We start from the raw sequence: 14919 nt of genomic DNA, 5'->3' as shown, positions 1-14919 counted from the left end.
GCTCACGGCCATCGCGCCAACAGATTTGAATTTTGGCGGAGGTTCCGGCAATTACGTCATATCCGCGGCACATGACTGCGACGTAATACCCGCTTATCTGAAACGGCAGTTAAAAGTAGAGTTACATCAAGTTTTCTTGGAACCTAAACGAATGAAAGAAAACTATCATTTGGCCACAACCAACATTCACAGATACAACACAACGTGCGGGGTTGAGGTTAAAGATTGAGTGAAGGGCCCTCGTTTTAAACTACTGTTTTGAAAAGGAGTGGAAACAAGACGTATTTAATTTATTTAATGGGAAGTAGTAAGACTTATTAAATTTATTTAATCTACTTTTCTTCCCAGGCAAAATTTGATGTGCTGCAATTCCAAATTTCCAAAGTGAATGAAGGAATGAAGTCCTTTAAATTATCATTTTGTATAAATACTAGGCATAAACACAAAATCGACGGCACAAAATGGGCAGACTTTACTTGTTTGAAAAGGACTGGTTACAAGACAGACTTTTTTAATTTATTTAATGGGAAGAAGACTTATTTAGTTTAATTGATCTATTTTTGTTCCCTGGCAAAATTCGATTTGCTGCAATTCCAAATTTCCAAAGTGAATGAAGGAAAGAAGTCGTTTAAATTATGATTTTGTTTAAATACTAGGCATAGACACAAAATCTACGGCACAAAATGGGCAGACTTTACTTGTTTGAAGAGGACTGGTTACAAGACAGACTTTTCTGATTTATTTAATGGGAAGAAGACTTATTTAGTTTATTTAATCTATTTTTGTTCCCTGGCAAAATTGGATTTGCTGAAATTGTATTTTGCCAAATCTCGATTTGAGACCTGATAGGAAGTATTAAACGCTTAGTTAAATCAATACAAGTTGGTAATAAGAGCGAGTAATGTTGGTTGAACCGATGAATGAAGGTTGAAAGCAATTTAAATTATGACTTTGTATAAATACTAGATATTAACAGAACATCTACTGCGCAAAATGGGCAGAGTTTACTTGTTTGAGAAGGAGTGGCTTATTCAAAACTAAGATTTATGTAATCTGTTTGTTCCCAGGCAAAATTGGATGTGATGCCATTCCAAATTTCACCACATGATGGTGCCCAATTTTGACTTCATAGGACATATTAAACACTTAGCTTGTTATTATGTTCAAGGTAATCAGATTTGTTTATCATTCTAATGGCCTCTTCAAAACTATTCTGGATTACTACTTTGGATCTATTCTACATTACTTGGCAACAACATACTCTGTAACAGATTAGGCAGTATAATCACATATGTTAACTTGAGAGTGCCCACACTCAATCTACTTATCGTGATGTGTTAAATCAATTACTGTTAGACATTATTTGTCTGATAATCTACCAAATCTTTGAATTGAAGAATTTGTGATTTAATTAATAGCTTGTTCAGGGTAATCAGACTTGTATATAATTCTAATGGCCTTCTTTTGAAAACTATTCTGAATTACAACTTTGGATCTTATATTACTTTGCAACAATCTACTCGGTGACAGATTAGGCAGTATAATCACATATGTTAACTTCAGTGCCCACACTGTATTTATTTATGGTTATTTGTTAAATCAAGTACTGTTAGACATGAAATAGGAAGTGTTTAACATAAATGTTATGGCTACTCACCATTGTAGCTCGCTCCTGGTCAATGATACGAGCCTCTTCTTGCAGTGGAAAACTTGCAGCCAACAAACACCGTGGAACCTAAAGGAATGAAATTAAACATTAACATTTCGCCTCGACCAATTTTCACACGTACAACGCAACGCGGCTACACTTCTGCTATTACAAACGTAAATCTCCTTAAACACAATGAGTGTTACTTACCGTGTACGCTCTAGACGGTCCAGTTGCAAGCAGAAAATAAAGATATTTCTGTTGATAATCGTCGCTGCTCAGTGGCTCACGGCCATCGCGCCAACAGATTTGAATTTTGGCGGAGGTTCCGGCAATTACGTCATATCCGCGGCACATGACTGCGACGTAATACCCGCTTATCTGAAACGGCAGTTAAAAGTAGAGTTACATCAAGTTTTCTTGGAACCTAAACGAATGAAAGAAAACTATCATTTGGCCACAACCAACATTCACAGATACAACACAACGTGCGGGGTTGAGGTTAAAGATTGAGTGAAGGGCCCTCGTTTTAAACTACTGTTTTGAAAAGGAGTGGAAACAAGTAAGACGTATTTAATTTATTTAATGGGAAGTAGTAAGACTTATTAAATTTATTTAATCTACTTTTCTTCCCAGGCAAAATTTGATGTGCTGCAATTCCAAATTTCCAAAGTGAATGAAGGAATGAAGTCCTTTAAATTATGATTTTGTATAAATACTAGGCATAAACACAAAATCGACGGCACAAAATGGGCAGACTTTACTTGTTTGAAAAGGACTGGTTACAAGACAGACTTTTTTAATTTATTTAATGGGAAGAAGACTTATTTAGTTTAATTGATCTATTTTTGTTCCCTGGCAAAATTCGATTTGCTGCAATTCCAAATTTCCAAAGTGAATGAAGGAAAGAAGTCGTTTAAATTATGATTTTGTTTAAATACTAGGCATAGACACAAAATCTACGGCACAAAATGGGCAGACTTTACTTGTTTGAAGAGGACTGGTTACAAGACAGACTTTTCTGATTTATTTAATGGGAAGAGGACTTATTTAGTTTATTTAATCTATTTTTGTTCCCTGGCAAAATTGGATTTACTGAAATTGTATTTTGCCAAATCTCGATTTGAGACCTGATAGGAAGTATTAAATGCTTAGTTAAATCAATACAAGTTGGTAATAAGAGCGAGTAATGTTGGTTGAACCGATGAATGAAGGTTGAAAGCAATTTAAATTATGACTTTGTATAAATACTAGATATTAACAGAACATCTACTGCGCGAAATGGGCAGAGTTTACTTGTTTGAGAAGGAGTGGCTTATTCAAAACTAAGATTTATTTAATCTGTTTGTTCCCAGGCAAAATTGGATGTGATGCAATTCCAAATTTCACCACATGATGGTGCCCAATTTTGACTTCATAGGACATATTAAACACTTAGCTTGTTATTATGTTCAAGGTAATCAGATTTGTTTATTATTCTAATGGCCTCTTCAAAACTATTCTGGATTACTACTTTGGATCTATTCTACATTACTTGGCAACAACATACTCTGTAACAGATTAGGCAGTATAATCATATATGTTAACTTGAGAGTGCCCACACTCAATCTACTTATCGTGATGTGTTAAATCAATTACTGTTAGACATTATTTGTCTGATAATCTACCAAATCTTTGAATTGAAGAATTTGTGATTTAATTAATAGCTTGTTCAGGGTAATCAGACTTGTATATAATTCTAATGGCCTTCTTTTGAAAACTATTCTGAATTACAACTTTGGATCTTATATTACTTTGCAACAATCTACTCGGTGACAGATTAGGCAGTATAATCACATATGTTAACTTCAGTGCCCACACTGTATTTATTTATGGTTATTTGTTAAATCAAGTACTGTTAGACATGAAATAGGAAGTGTTTAACATAAATGTTATGGCTACTCACCATTGTAGCTCGCTCCTGGTCAATGATATGAGCCTCTTCTTGCAGTGGAAAACTTGCAGCCAACAAACACCGTGGAACCTAAAGGAATGAAATTAAACATTAACATTTCGCCTGGACCAACATTCACACGTACAACGCAACGCGGCTACACTTCTGCTATTACAAACGTAAATCTCCTTAAACACAACGAGTGTTACTTACCGTGTACGCTCTAGGCAAAATTGGATGTGATGCAATTCCAAATCTATCTGAAACGGCAGTTAAAAGTAGAGTTACATCAAGTTTTCTTTTTTAATCAACACAATCATTTACAACCGTTGACCAGAAAGAATCGTCGAAATTCGACGTCCCCCACAAACGCCACGCTCACTCGCTTTTCAGGGCAACAAAAGTACTTCTTTTTAAAAACGATGAGTTGTACTTACCGTGTACGCTCTGGACGGTCCAGTTGCAAGCAGAAAATAAAAATATTTCTCTTGTTAGTCGTATGTTACCATCCGCTGTGTCTTTGTCAACATCGCCGCCATTTTCCTACTTCCTGCTGCGAGCCACGCCCACGGATTTAAATTTGGGCGGAAGCTCTTTCCATTGGCGTCGTTTTCGCGTATAGCAAATCCGATTGGTTGGGAAGGGGGCACGGTTATGCAGCCGAGGGGTCCTGTGATCGGTGGGATGTAAAGTAGGCGTCGACGTCACGTCCGCGTCACGTGACCACGACGTGGCAGACGTCATATAGCAACCGCTGTTTTGTTTAGTAGACTTACAGTTGTTATGCATTGACATAATGGCACACACACCAAATAGATTTAAATAAATTAAATAATTCTTCTGCCCACTCTCTTTTAAACAAGTTAACTCTCCCCGCGGATTTGAATTCCGGCGAAAGTTACGCCCATCGACGTCACGTATGTCACGTGACCACGACGTGGCAGATGTCATATAGCAACCGCTGTTTTGTTTAGTAGATTTACAGTTGTTATGCATTGGCATAATGGTGTGCACTCAAAATAGATTTAAATAAATTAAATATTTCTTCTGCCCACTCCCTTTTAAACAAGTTAACTCTGCCCACGTCCATTGACGTCTTGTCTGCGTCACGTGACCACGACGTAGCGACGTCATATAGTAACCGCTGTTTTGATCAGTAGACTTAGTTATTATGCGTTGACATAATGGCGCACTGGTTAGCATGGCCACCTCTTAAGTATGATGTTGCGGGTTCGACGCCTGATCAATGTTAGCATGGAGTGAGCTGAAGTGCATGGCGCTGAAGATTTGAATCTTTGAAATGCGCTGAGGTCTGACATATCAGGCAGAATGGTTTGCCATCACGTTCAACAAAAAATAGAAACTTTCCCACTCTGATTAAAACGTCCTGCGTTCATCTACGTATTTTCGTTTTGCTGTGCATCTTTTCCCTGCCATTTCGAGAGCCCAATTGACACTCATAGTTTAAAGAAATGTGTTTGCCCATCCTACTTTGTGGAATTTCACCACATGCGCTTTTGACCAAAATACCAAATTGAACTCAAGTGAAGCCAACACGCACAACCCCCCCCCCCCCACACACACACACACACAAATGTTGATATGAACATAAAAGAGCCGCATGCGGTTCGGGAGTTGCGGCTTGGCCAAACCTGTACTATACAACTTGATTTGTATAAAATTTTCACAACAGCTGTCACACAAACAAAGCGGGAAAAACCGAAGACGTGCGTGTTCCGCCCACGCTGGATTTATTTGCACCTTTGAAAAGACACCGTATTGCCGCAGATGTGGCAAAGAGTACTTTTGGGCATCTGAGACGGAAGGATGTCCAAAGCATCACGTCACCTGCTCTGGTAGGCATGGTGGTGGGACGTTGAGGTCAACCGCTTTGGGGTTGGCTGAATCTTTGATCGCAGGATGCCACACACTTGAAGACAGAAGCAGAAAAGCAGAGCTAAATGCAAAATGTACTCACCGGTGACTCCAATTTTTTTCCCCCCTGAAGAAACAGCTGGACGGGTGGCCCCGGCTGGCCAGTGGGACTCTTGTTATTCTGACCCTTTTTAGTGCGCGTTTGGGGCAACAACCGTTTTTTGTGGCGCTCTCTTCTGGTTCAAAAGTGCCCTGCATGTGAATTTGCTTTTCCTGCCTTCTGATTGGATGAGCGCCGGTGTGACGCGGTGCCTCTGTCACCGTGGCGGGGGGTATACGTTGGCATCGGAGCGTCTGCCAACGTCTGAGACCGGCTGGCAGTGTATCGGAGGTGTCGAGTGCGGTGCCGCTGGAGCTCACTCACCAGCTGGTGTTAGGGCCACAGAATGAAGGCCAAGGAGAAGAATAGAAAGAGAAACAGAAACTTCTCCTCCAATTGTTTGATTTGTCTCTTCTGAGCTTCGATGAATTCTTTCAGCTCTTTGTTCCTCTAGGACGGACAAATGGAAAGTGGCATTCAAAAGCCAGTAAGCGTGCAAGTAAGTGCCGGGCTGGCTTTGGGCCCTTACCTGTTGCGTGCTGTGCAGCAGATCCATTCTCTCTTGGAGGATGCAAGCGTCGCGCTCCCTCAACTCGCACATCAGGGCTCGCTTCCATTGGTCCACGGCGCTCCTAAGCTCTTCTCTCTGATCCGCCGCCAGCACGTCATTCACGCCAGCGTGGCTGGCTTTTTCGCCGTCCGTGGCGGGGCAGTCCCGCTGCGGTAGCGCCTCGTACAACATGGCCTCCAGCTCCAGGATCCTCTGGGCCGCAATCCTCGTCCATCAGTGGTCCGGCGGGAGATTTGAGGGCGGCTTACCTTATGAGCCTGGTCCATGGAACACTTCATGAAGTCACACTCTTCATCCAGGTAGCCCTTCTGCTTGCAGAACATATCCTAGCACAGCTCAAGGTCAGAATTGTTGGGGCACATTGCCGGAGTTCCCCTTGGCTGATGTCGCGTGTCTGTCTACCTTCTCACTTTCAATGTCCAACATCTTCTGTTGAAGTGCTGACTTGGTCACTTTGATGTATTCTAACCACTGAGGAAAGGCTGCTGTCACATAAGCAGAATGCGAGAGCGTGCGTGGACGTGCGCGTTACCTTCTCGGCTAGGGTGAGAAGGGTCCTGGCGTGAATCACGACCACCTGCTCCTCGTTGGTGAGATTCTGCAAGAGCCCAAAGGCACAGCGTCAACAAGCTTCTTTCAGCGCAAAGCCTTCCAAAAGTCACATTTGAGCCGCCGAGTCTCGTGGAGTGCGAACGTAAGGAGTTCGACATACACTTACGGCGTTATAGCCCAGGATGTCCAGCTTCTTCATCAGATCACTGATGACGATGTCCGGGGGAAAGGCGCAAGGAGCAATGTAAGGTGTTCTGGGACCTCGGGTTAAGGTTAGGGTTGCGAGGGACGCCTTACGTACGCTCACGCCCTCGGCCTCGCAGTAGATCTGCAAAGGGCTGAGGCCGTCTGGGAAACGGACTTGCAGAAACTTCAAGACGGGGGAGCGCCACTCCCTCTCCTGAAAGGCAGAGGCATGCATCCGTCCGTCCGTCCGTCCGTCCGTCCGTCACATCTCTGGCCTCAACACGCTTGTGCGAGTCTTCCCACCTCCAGCTCCAGGATGCGGAACTCAAGCAGTTCGTTTTGGTCTCGGATATCCTGGATGTGCTCTTTCAGACGCGCTTCTTCCGCCTCCATCCGCCTGACCTGAAAAGACAGTCAGACCTCATCTGCGGGGCTTCCCGACGGGTGTGACGCCAAGCGACTCCGCCCAGCGCCTTTCTTTCCGTCACCTTTTCGGCCAACTGCTGATTGCTCTGACGCAGCAGCTGCTTCTCCTCCACCCACTTGACATTCTAGAAGAGACAAACGCGTGGACAGCTTTGGAATGTTGTGTCATTTTCATCCACAAATTCTTTGGTTGACTGGAAAATGACATTTGCTTTTCTCCGCATTTTCCCAGCCACATTCGGGGGGGGGTTGGTCCAGTAATGCCAGACGAATGAGTGACTGAAGAATGTAGCTATTTTGTCTGAGAAAAAGGTGTGCTCATTGATGAGCTTACCTGTCCTTGTTGCTTCAGCGCTGACTCCAGATCTGCTACTCTGCTTTGATAGTGACCCATTTCTACCATCAGCTTTTCTCTGGTCTGAAAGGAGGAGGAGGAGCCAGAGAACACCCGAGGCTGGGTGAGAACGGGGAGGCTGCGACCCGGCCGGGGGTTGCGGGAAGGGGCGCCACCTTGATCTCCTTCTCGGCGTCGTAGTCCCCTTCGCTGGTCTGGGCTAGCAGAGCGTAGGCTCGTTGCAGCGCTTGATATTCTTGCGTCAGCTGGCGGTAGCGAAGCTCCGCCTCTTCATGCACACACCAATGCAACACAGCACTAGTACCAGAATCAGTCAGACCGGCGACAAAGCACCCGCGACGCAAAGACAAGTCCGATTCCAGGCTGAAGAGGAATGTTTGGTGCCAATACGCTGGCAGAAATGGCGGGCTACCTCTTCGGGTTCCGTGTCGGGGGTTCTGTCGGTGTGAAAAGACAAGGACGATCCGTCCGAGTCCACCAACACGTCTTTGTCGTAGCCGTAAAATGTTTCGATGACCTGCGGGCGCGGAAGCAAACATCTCTCTGAACAAACTGAAGCGACACCTCACGATGAATCGACGAGAGGAACGATAGCGAGAAAAAGGCCATTTCATCTTGCGCAACACCAAGCAGCCGCAAACAAACAGACTCACCTTGCAGGACCTCACGCTTTGTTCCTCCTCAGAGATTCTCGACGTCGGTATCGTAGCAGCAAATCTCTCTCCTGTCGACACAAATAATCCGCCTTTGAGATTCTTTGGATGCAAAGGGAACGAACGGCTCCGGCGCAGAAACAAACGCGACTCACAATGACATTTCTGACATGAGCTCCTGTCTCCAGAGCCTGAAAAACACGTCACCGGCGATGATTGGAGGGACGCTCGTCTTTTCCAAAAGTGACAACTACAGGGTGTGTCAGGGTTTTCCAGATTATCTTTATCGTATCATTGTGTTGCTTTGACTTTGACTGCGACCTGTAATAAATAATATTATTTATCCCTTATTTATCCCTATCGCTTATCCCTTCCTACACAAAGTCGTAAAACACCCCTTGCTATGTTTTGACTAGAGGTCAAGGGCTTCCTCTATTCAATCCACTCTTACACCCACCCTGTTTCTCTTAATTAAAATGCTCGTGCAGGAGCCGAGAGTCAGACTTCATTCGTACAACGGATGGACTCTCCACCTGCAGGTGTCCAAAAGAACTTACTTGTCTCCCGTGTGGTTCTTGCAAAATAAGTTGGAGCGAGCGCAACTCTAACAGGGTGCATTTTGCCACTAGCTGCCTACGGACAATGACGTCGCGCTCGCGGCTCATGGTTGACGGGCTGAGCAGCCGGGCAAGTCCGTCGTTTTCAGCGCACAGCGAGTGGCAAAGGCGCTGACAAAACGGGAGCTTTGAGCTGCTGAAAACGGCAAAACAAGTCTAAAGCGTGTTCAAACGCGTGCGCACAATGCTCCTGCTTGAAAGGTCGGAATTTAAGGGGCCAATTTTTTGGATGGCGGCCGCCGGCCAAGCTTTGGACGGAAAAGGTTTCCTGGCGACAGCGAGCGAGCGCGGCGCTGCCGTACGTGCACCGAGTCGCCTGCCTGAAGACCTTGGACAAGTCGTCGATGATGTGCCGCTGCTCCACAACTTGAAGGAACTCCATTTCACCGTCCTGCTGGCCGCAACCGCGGTCCAGGTCATTGAGCGAACTAGGCCTTCTCTGTGGAACACAAATGCAGTGGACTCTGTTGGCACGCCGCCGTTGTCCGCGTCGACTTACCAAGCTTGCCATCTCCTCGTTCTCCTGGGTGACAAAGCGCACTTTGTTTTCAAGGCGACACAGCACCAGCGAGAGTTCTTCATTCTTCCTGCTCAGGCGTTTGTTTTTGTACAGGAGTGGCAGAAACTGGCTTTCTGTTTCTCTCAGTCGCTTTAGCTGCAAGCATGAAGTGCGGGATGTGAAAGACGCACAACACGCGGGCCAGAACGTATCCATTCCTTTTGCATCGGTTTGAACGGAATCGTGGCTTTGGCTCCCAATAAAAGACATCTACCAGGCAACCGACTCGACGCGCCGCTCAACTAATAAGCAAGCGCAATGGGTGCCTCGCTGGATGGCGCGCATCAAACGTAGCGCAAACCTTCAAGCGTGCCGTCAATAAATTACCAGTTCATTGCGCTCTTCAGAAAGCAGGGCGTTTCGATCCTCCAGTTTCCTGATGACTGCGCTGAGCTCAGCGATTTTCAGATGAAACCGTCGCGTGTCCCGATCCTCCTGAGACTGAAAACGCCCCGCAACACACACACACAAGCACTCGTTCAAAGTTCAAAACTGTTTTTGTGCTACCTTCCTCCAGCAACGAACTAAGTCATGCGTACTGCAAGTGTGTGATGAGGTGGCTTACGCAATGAAGAGGATTGCTAGTAGCGGCGTTGACCCCACTTCCAGGGTAGTTTAGGCCCGCCCTTTGGGAATCCCTCAGGGCAGCGATCTGCTGCTCGGCAGCCTGAGTCTGCAGCTGAAGGCGGTGGACGTGGCCGGCCCCAGGGCTTCATCCAAAACACTAACCGCTCTGTCTTTCAGCTTGATCTCATCCGTCTGGATGTACAAACGGGGAGCGCTCAGGCAGGCGGGCAAACTCATTTGCCAGAATTGTGACAAAAACAAAGAGAGCAACCGGCCAATTTTTTTCTTGAATCGACTAGAACACCTTTGCTGTGACAAAAGCGAAGCGAGCAACCGGACATTTTCTTCTTGTGAAATAGAATAGAATAGAATGCCTTAGGTGTCATTGCACTGCAGGTATACAACGAAATTGGGAACATAGCCACGCACCGCGCATCTGATCAGTCCTACCAGTCGGCGGATCTCCCTCTCGCAGTCTCTCTTGGTTCGGCTCAGCTCCTCCCGATGCTGGTGATGAGCCGATCGGAGCTCGGCCGCTCGGGACTGCCAGGCCTGCTGGGCCGCTGCCAGGGCTTCTTCCGCGCTCCTGGTGGAGGCGACACCGCTCGGTCTCCCGACACCGCCGCGTCTCCTCCACCTCCGCCAGCAAAGCGCCCCCCCTCCTCACCTGAGCAGACATTGCGCCACACCGGGCCGTTGAGACCGCAACGGAGCGCCGCGACGCTTACTGGGGACAAGCTACACAATACGGTAGCGGCCGCATCGAAGCCCGACGTGGCGTGCGGATAGTCAGACACGGATAGAGCGGATCACCTTGTCCATGGAGCCGTCCCTCAGGCTGAGGACCAAGGCATTCAGTCGCTGGATCTCTCCATCTTTGATTTTGATCACTCTCATCAGCTCCATTTCATGCTGCCGCAGTAATGTCTCCCTGGTAATGGCTAACTCTTTCTGCTTCTCCTCATGGAGTTTGCTTTTGAGTTCCGTCATGGCGGCGGTGGCACGGTGGTGCTCCGCCCGCAGGTCCTGACTTCTCTCTCTCTCCAGACAGCTGACCTGACATGACTTAGACTTAGACTTAGACAAACTTTATTGTCATCTTGTCTGCACATGGTGCATACAAAACGAAATTCCGTTGCATACGTCTTACAACAAAGTAGTGATATTGCAGTTGAATAGAAGTAACATATCCTATGAAAAAATATATATATACATATACTATATATATATATATATATATATTAAAAATAAGTATAAAGTGCAGCAGTGATAATTATGCAATAGTGCAAGTAGGCAAAACAGTATTCAAGAGTGTGCAGAGGAATGCTAAACCATGTATTAAACTTCTATTTAAAGGGTTTATACAAGTTCAGTAAAGTTGGTAGTGCGAGATAGTGCAAGATAGAGGTCCGTAGTGTCATAAAGTACAGTTCTGTGAATGTGTGATGCAGAGTTCAGTTTAGAGCTAGTGTTCAACAGTCTGATGACAGCAGGGAAAAAGCTGTTGCAGAACCTGGTGGACCTGCAGCGGATGCTGCAAACCTCTTCCCAGAGGGCAGCAGGGAGAACAGTCCATGGTGGGGGTGTGATGGGTCATTGATGATGTTACGGGCACGGGACATGCAGCGCTGAGATGAAATGTCCTGAATGGAGGGAAGAGGAGCCCCTATGATCCTCTCTGCTGTCCTCACCACTCTCCTCACGTTCTTCCAATCGGAGGCGGTGCAGCCTCCACACCACACAGAGAGACAGCTTGTCAGAATGCTCTCTATGGTGCTCCTGTAGAACGTCCTCATGATGGGTGGGGGGAGGTGGGCTCTCCTCATCCTCCGCTGTAAGTACAAGCGCTTCTGTGCCCTCTTGACCAGTGCCGTAGTGTTCATAGTCCAGGTGAGGTCTTCTGTGATGTGGACCCCCAGGAATTTGGTGGTGCTGACCACCTCCACAGCTGAGCTGTTGATGATCAGTGGAGCGTGGTGAGGCTGTTTTCTCCTGAAGTCGACGATGATCTCCTTCATCTTCTCATTCAGGATCAGGCTGTTTTCTCTGCACCAGCCCACCAGCTGCTCCACCTCCTCTCTGTAGTCCAGGTCGTTGTTGTCTCTGATGAGCCCCACCACCGTTGTGTCGTCTGCTGACTTCACGATGTGATTGGTGGTGAACCTGAGGACGCAGTCGTGTGTCATCAGGGTGAACAGCAGGGGGCTCAGGACGCAGCCCTGAAGGGAGCCTGTGCTGAGGGTGATGACATCAGAGGTGTTCTGTCCGACCCGGACTGACTGAGGTCTGTTGCTGAGGAAGTCTAGCAGCCAGTTGCGAAGGGGGGTGTTGAAGCCCAGGTGTTCCAATTTTCCTACCAGATGCTGTGGGATGATGGTGTTAAACGCTGAGCTGAAGTCCAGGAACAGCCTCCGCACATGGGTGTTCTTCTCCTCCAGGTGAGCCAGGCTCAGGTGAAGAACGGAGGAGATGGCGTCCTGAGTGGAGCGGTTTTGCCGGTCGGCAAACTGGAACGGGTCAAATAATAGGGGGAGTCTGGAAACGATGTGACCTTTAAGCAGCCTTTCGAAGCACTTCATCATAACCGGAGTCAGTGCAACAGGCCGGTAATCATTAAATGAGGTGATTTGAGGTTTCTTCGGCACCGGAATGATGGAGGCAGTCTTAAAGCACGCCGGCACTGTGGCTTGGCCCAGCGAGGTGTTAAAAATGTCTGTGATGACCCCAGCCAGATGACTTGCACATTCCCTGAACACACGCCCAGGAATGTTGTCGGGGCCAGGGGCCTTACAGGGGTTGACTCTCCTCAGGGTCTTCAACACATCGGCGGAGTCAAGGCAGAGTACCTCCTCTTCCTGATGGGGGACAGTTTTAACTGCTGGAGTGCCGTTTAGTGCCTCGAACCTCCCAAAGAAGTTATTTAGACCATTTAGAAAGTCAGCATCAACTACACCCACCGGGGGGGGGGAGAGTGAGTTGTAGTCTGTAATCGCCCGTATGCCTTGCCACATACTCCTGATGTTTTTGACGTCGTGGAAACGATCCTGAAATTTTCGACTGCGGTCTCGCTTCGCTATCCTGATGGCACGGTTCAAGTTGGCTCTCGCTGTCCTCAGTGTCTCCTTGTCGCCAGACTTGAAGGCAGAGTTCCGCGCTCGTAGCGTTTGACGTACCTCCTCAGTCATCCAGGGTCGTTGGTTGCCCCGGGTGATGATATTCTTAGTGGTGCTGACGTCCTCGGTGCATTTGTTGATGTAGGCTGACACAGTCATGGCACACGCATGTCTAATCTACATCGGGAAAACTGGGAGGGAGGGAGGGAGGCAGGCAGGGAGGCAGGCAGGGAGGCAGGCAGTGTCTGTCTGTTGAGGTTTTCACCTTGTTCTTCTCCTGCTGAAGTTCTAACTGGACGTCCATCAGTTTGGTTCTCAGCTCGTCATTGGCGGCCTGAAGGGCGTCCGTTCGCTCCGCCTTGGCCCGCCCTGCCGGAGCTCGTTTGGACATCTCTTACTCGAGTCTCGCCCGGTCGTCAGTCAGAGATCACAACATTTGTACCTGGAGAGCACAAACGCAGCGCTGTTTTCCACTGGCTTCGAACTCAACTTCAATCGGTACCGTAACTTACAACATCATAAACACAGAACTAGCTTGACTTATTCATTGAATAAATGCATTTGGTTCTTCAAAACTGCATCACGCAACATAGCGTGACCGAGGCGGCCGTTATCCACCTGCGTGAAGTTATTTGGTGAAATGAATGAGATGTTTAAGACACCATCGTTCTGTCTCTATGTAGATGAAGGGAAATAATCGATTGCTGAAGGTCCAAAGGTGTTGTGATAAACAAATAAACATATTAGTGATTAGTGACATATTTGTGATAAACATATTAGGCAGGATAATCACATATGTTAACGTGACTGCCCACACTGTATTTATTTATGGTTATTTGTTAAATCGAGTACTGTTAGACATGAAATAGGAAGTGTTTAACATAAATGGAAGACGAAAGGGGTACTCACCATTGTAGCTCCTGCTGGTCAATGATACGAGCCTCTTCTTGCAGTGGAAAACATACAGCCAACAAACACCGTGGAACCTAAAGGAATGAAATTAAACATTAACATTTAGCCTCAACCAACATTCACAGATACAACGCAACGCAAACTACACAAACGTAAATCTTTTTAAACACAATGAGTTGTACTTACCGTGTACGCTCTAGACGGTCCACTTGCAAGCAGAAAATAAAGATATTTCTGTTGATAATCGTCGTGTTTGTATCCGGTGTCTCGCTCAAGGCCATTGCGCCCACAGATTTGAATTTTGGCGAGAGTTCAGCCTATTGACGTCATTTCCGCGGTGTAATACCCGCATATCTGAAACGGCAAAGTTAAGAGTAGAGTTAAATAAAGTTTTTAGTCAACGCAATAATTTACAACCGTTGACCAGTCGAAATAATCGTCGAAATTTGGCGTCTGTGGCTGGAAGCAGACGCCGAGTTCGACATTCCTCCCAAACGCCACACTCCCTCGCTTTTCAGGGCTAAAAAAAAACAGTTGTAATTACCTTGTACGCTCTAGACGGTCAAGTTGCAAGCTGAAAACAAAAATATTTGCCTTGTTAGTCATCGTGTTACTAACCGCTGTGTCTTGTTTGCCAGAATTGCCGCTTTCCTACTTCCTGTTGCAAGCCACGCCCACGGATTATAATTTTGCCGTGAGTTCCGCCTATTGACGTCATGTCCGCGTCACATGACTGCGACGTAATATTATCTAAAACTGTTTGTGCGGTATTGTGTTGTTCTGTGCGGTATTGTTATTCTGTGCGGCGTCGTGTTGTTCTGTGCGGCGTCGTGTTGTTCAGTGCAGCATAAT

The 14919-nt window shown here is 46.6% G+C and overlaps 1 pseudogene across 1 annotated transcript; it reads right to left on the bottom strand.

Moving 5' to 3' along the window:
• Window positions 1-5193: 5193 nt before the first annotated feature.
• On the bottom strand, window positions 5194-13546 carry LOC148378460 (janus kinase and microtubule-interacting protein 3-like; annotated as a pseudogene). The gene is made up of 20 exons (XR_015855851.1): window positions 13421-13546; window positions 10862-11098; window positions 10493-10591; window positions 10041-10234; window positions 9803-9916; window positions 9245-9571; window positions 8455-8490; window positions 8315-8370; window positions 8058-8185; window positions 7802-7929; window positions 7626-7709; window positions 7354-7416; window positions 7169-7267; window positions 6983-7079; window positions 6846-6901; window positions 6660-6725; window positions 6530-6598; window positions 6376-6453; window positions 6086-6319; window positions 5194-6006 (listed from the first exon to the last, which is right to left on the bottom strand). The product of XR_015855851.1 is annotated as a janus kinase and microtubule-interacting protein 3-like (transcript).
• Between the last annotated feature and the right edge of the window lie 1373 nt (window positions 13547-14919).

Source organism: Syngnathus floridae, unplaced genomic scaffold (genome assembly GCF_059516105.1).
Source record: "Syngnathus floridae isolate MCC-2025c unplaced genomic scaffold, RoL_Sflo_1.0 HiC_scaffold_42, whole genome shotgun sequence".
Lineage (NCBI taxonomy): Eukaryota > Metazoa > Chordata > Actinopteri > Syngnathiformes > Syngnathidae > Syngnathus > Syngnathus floridae.
The sequence above is the reverse complement of the archived record's forward strand: the minus strand, read 5'-3'. Positions and strand labels throughout refer to the sequence as shown.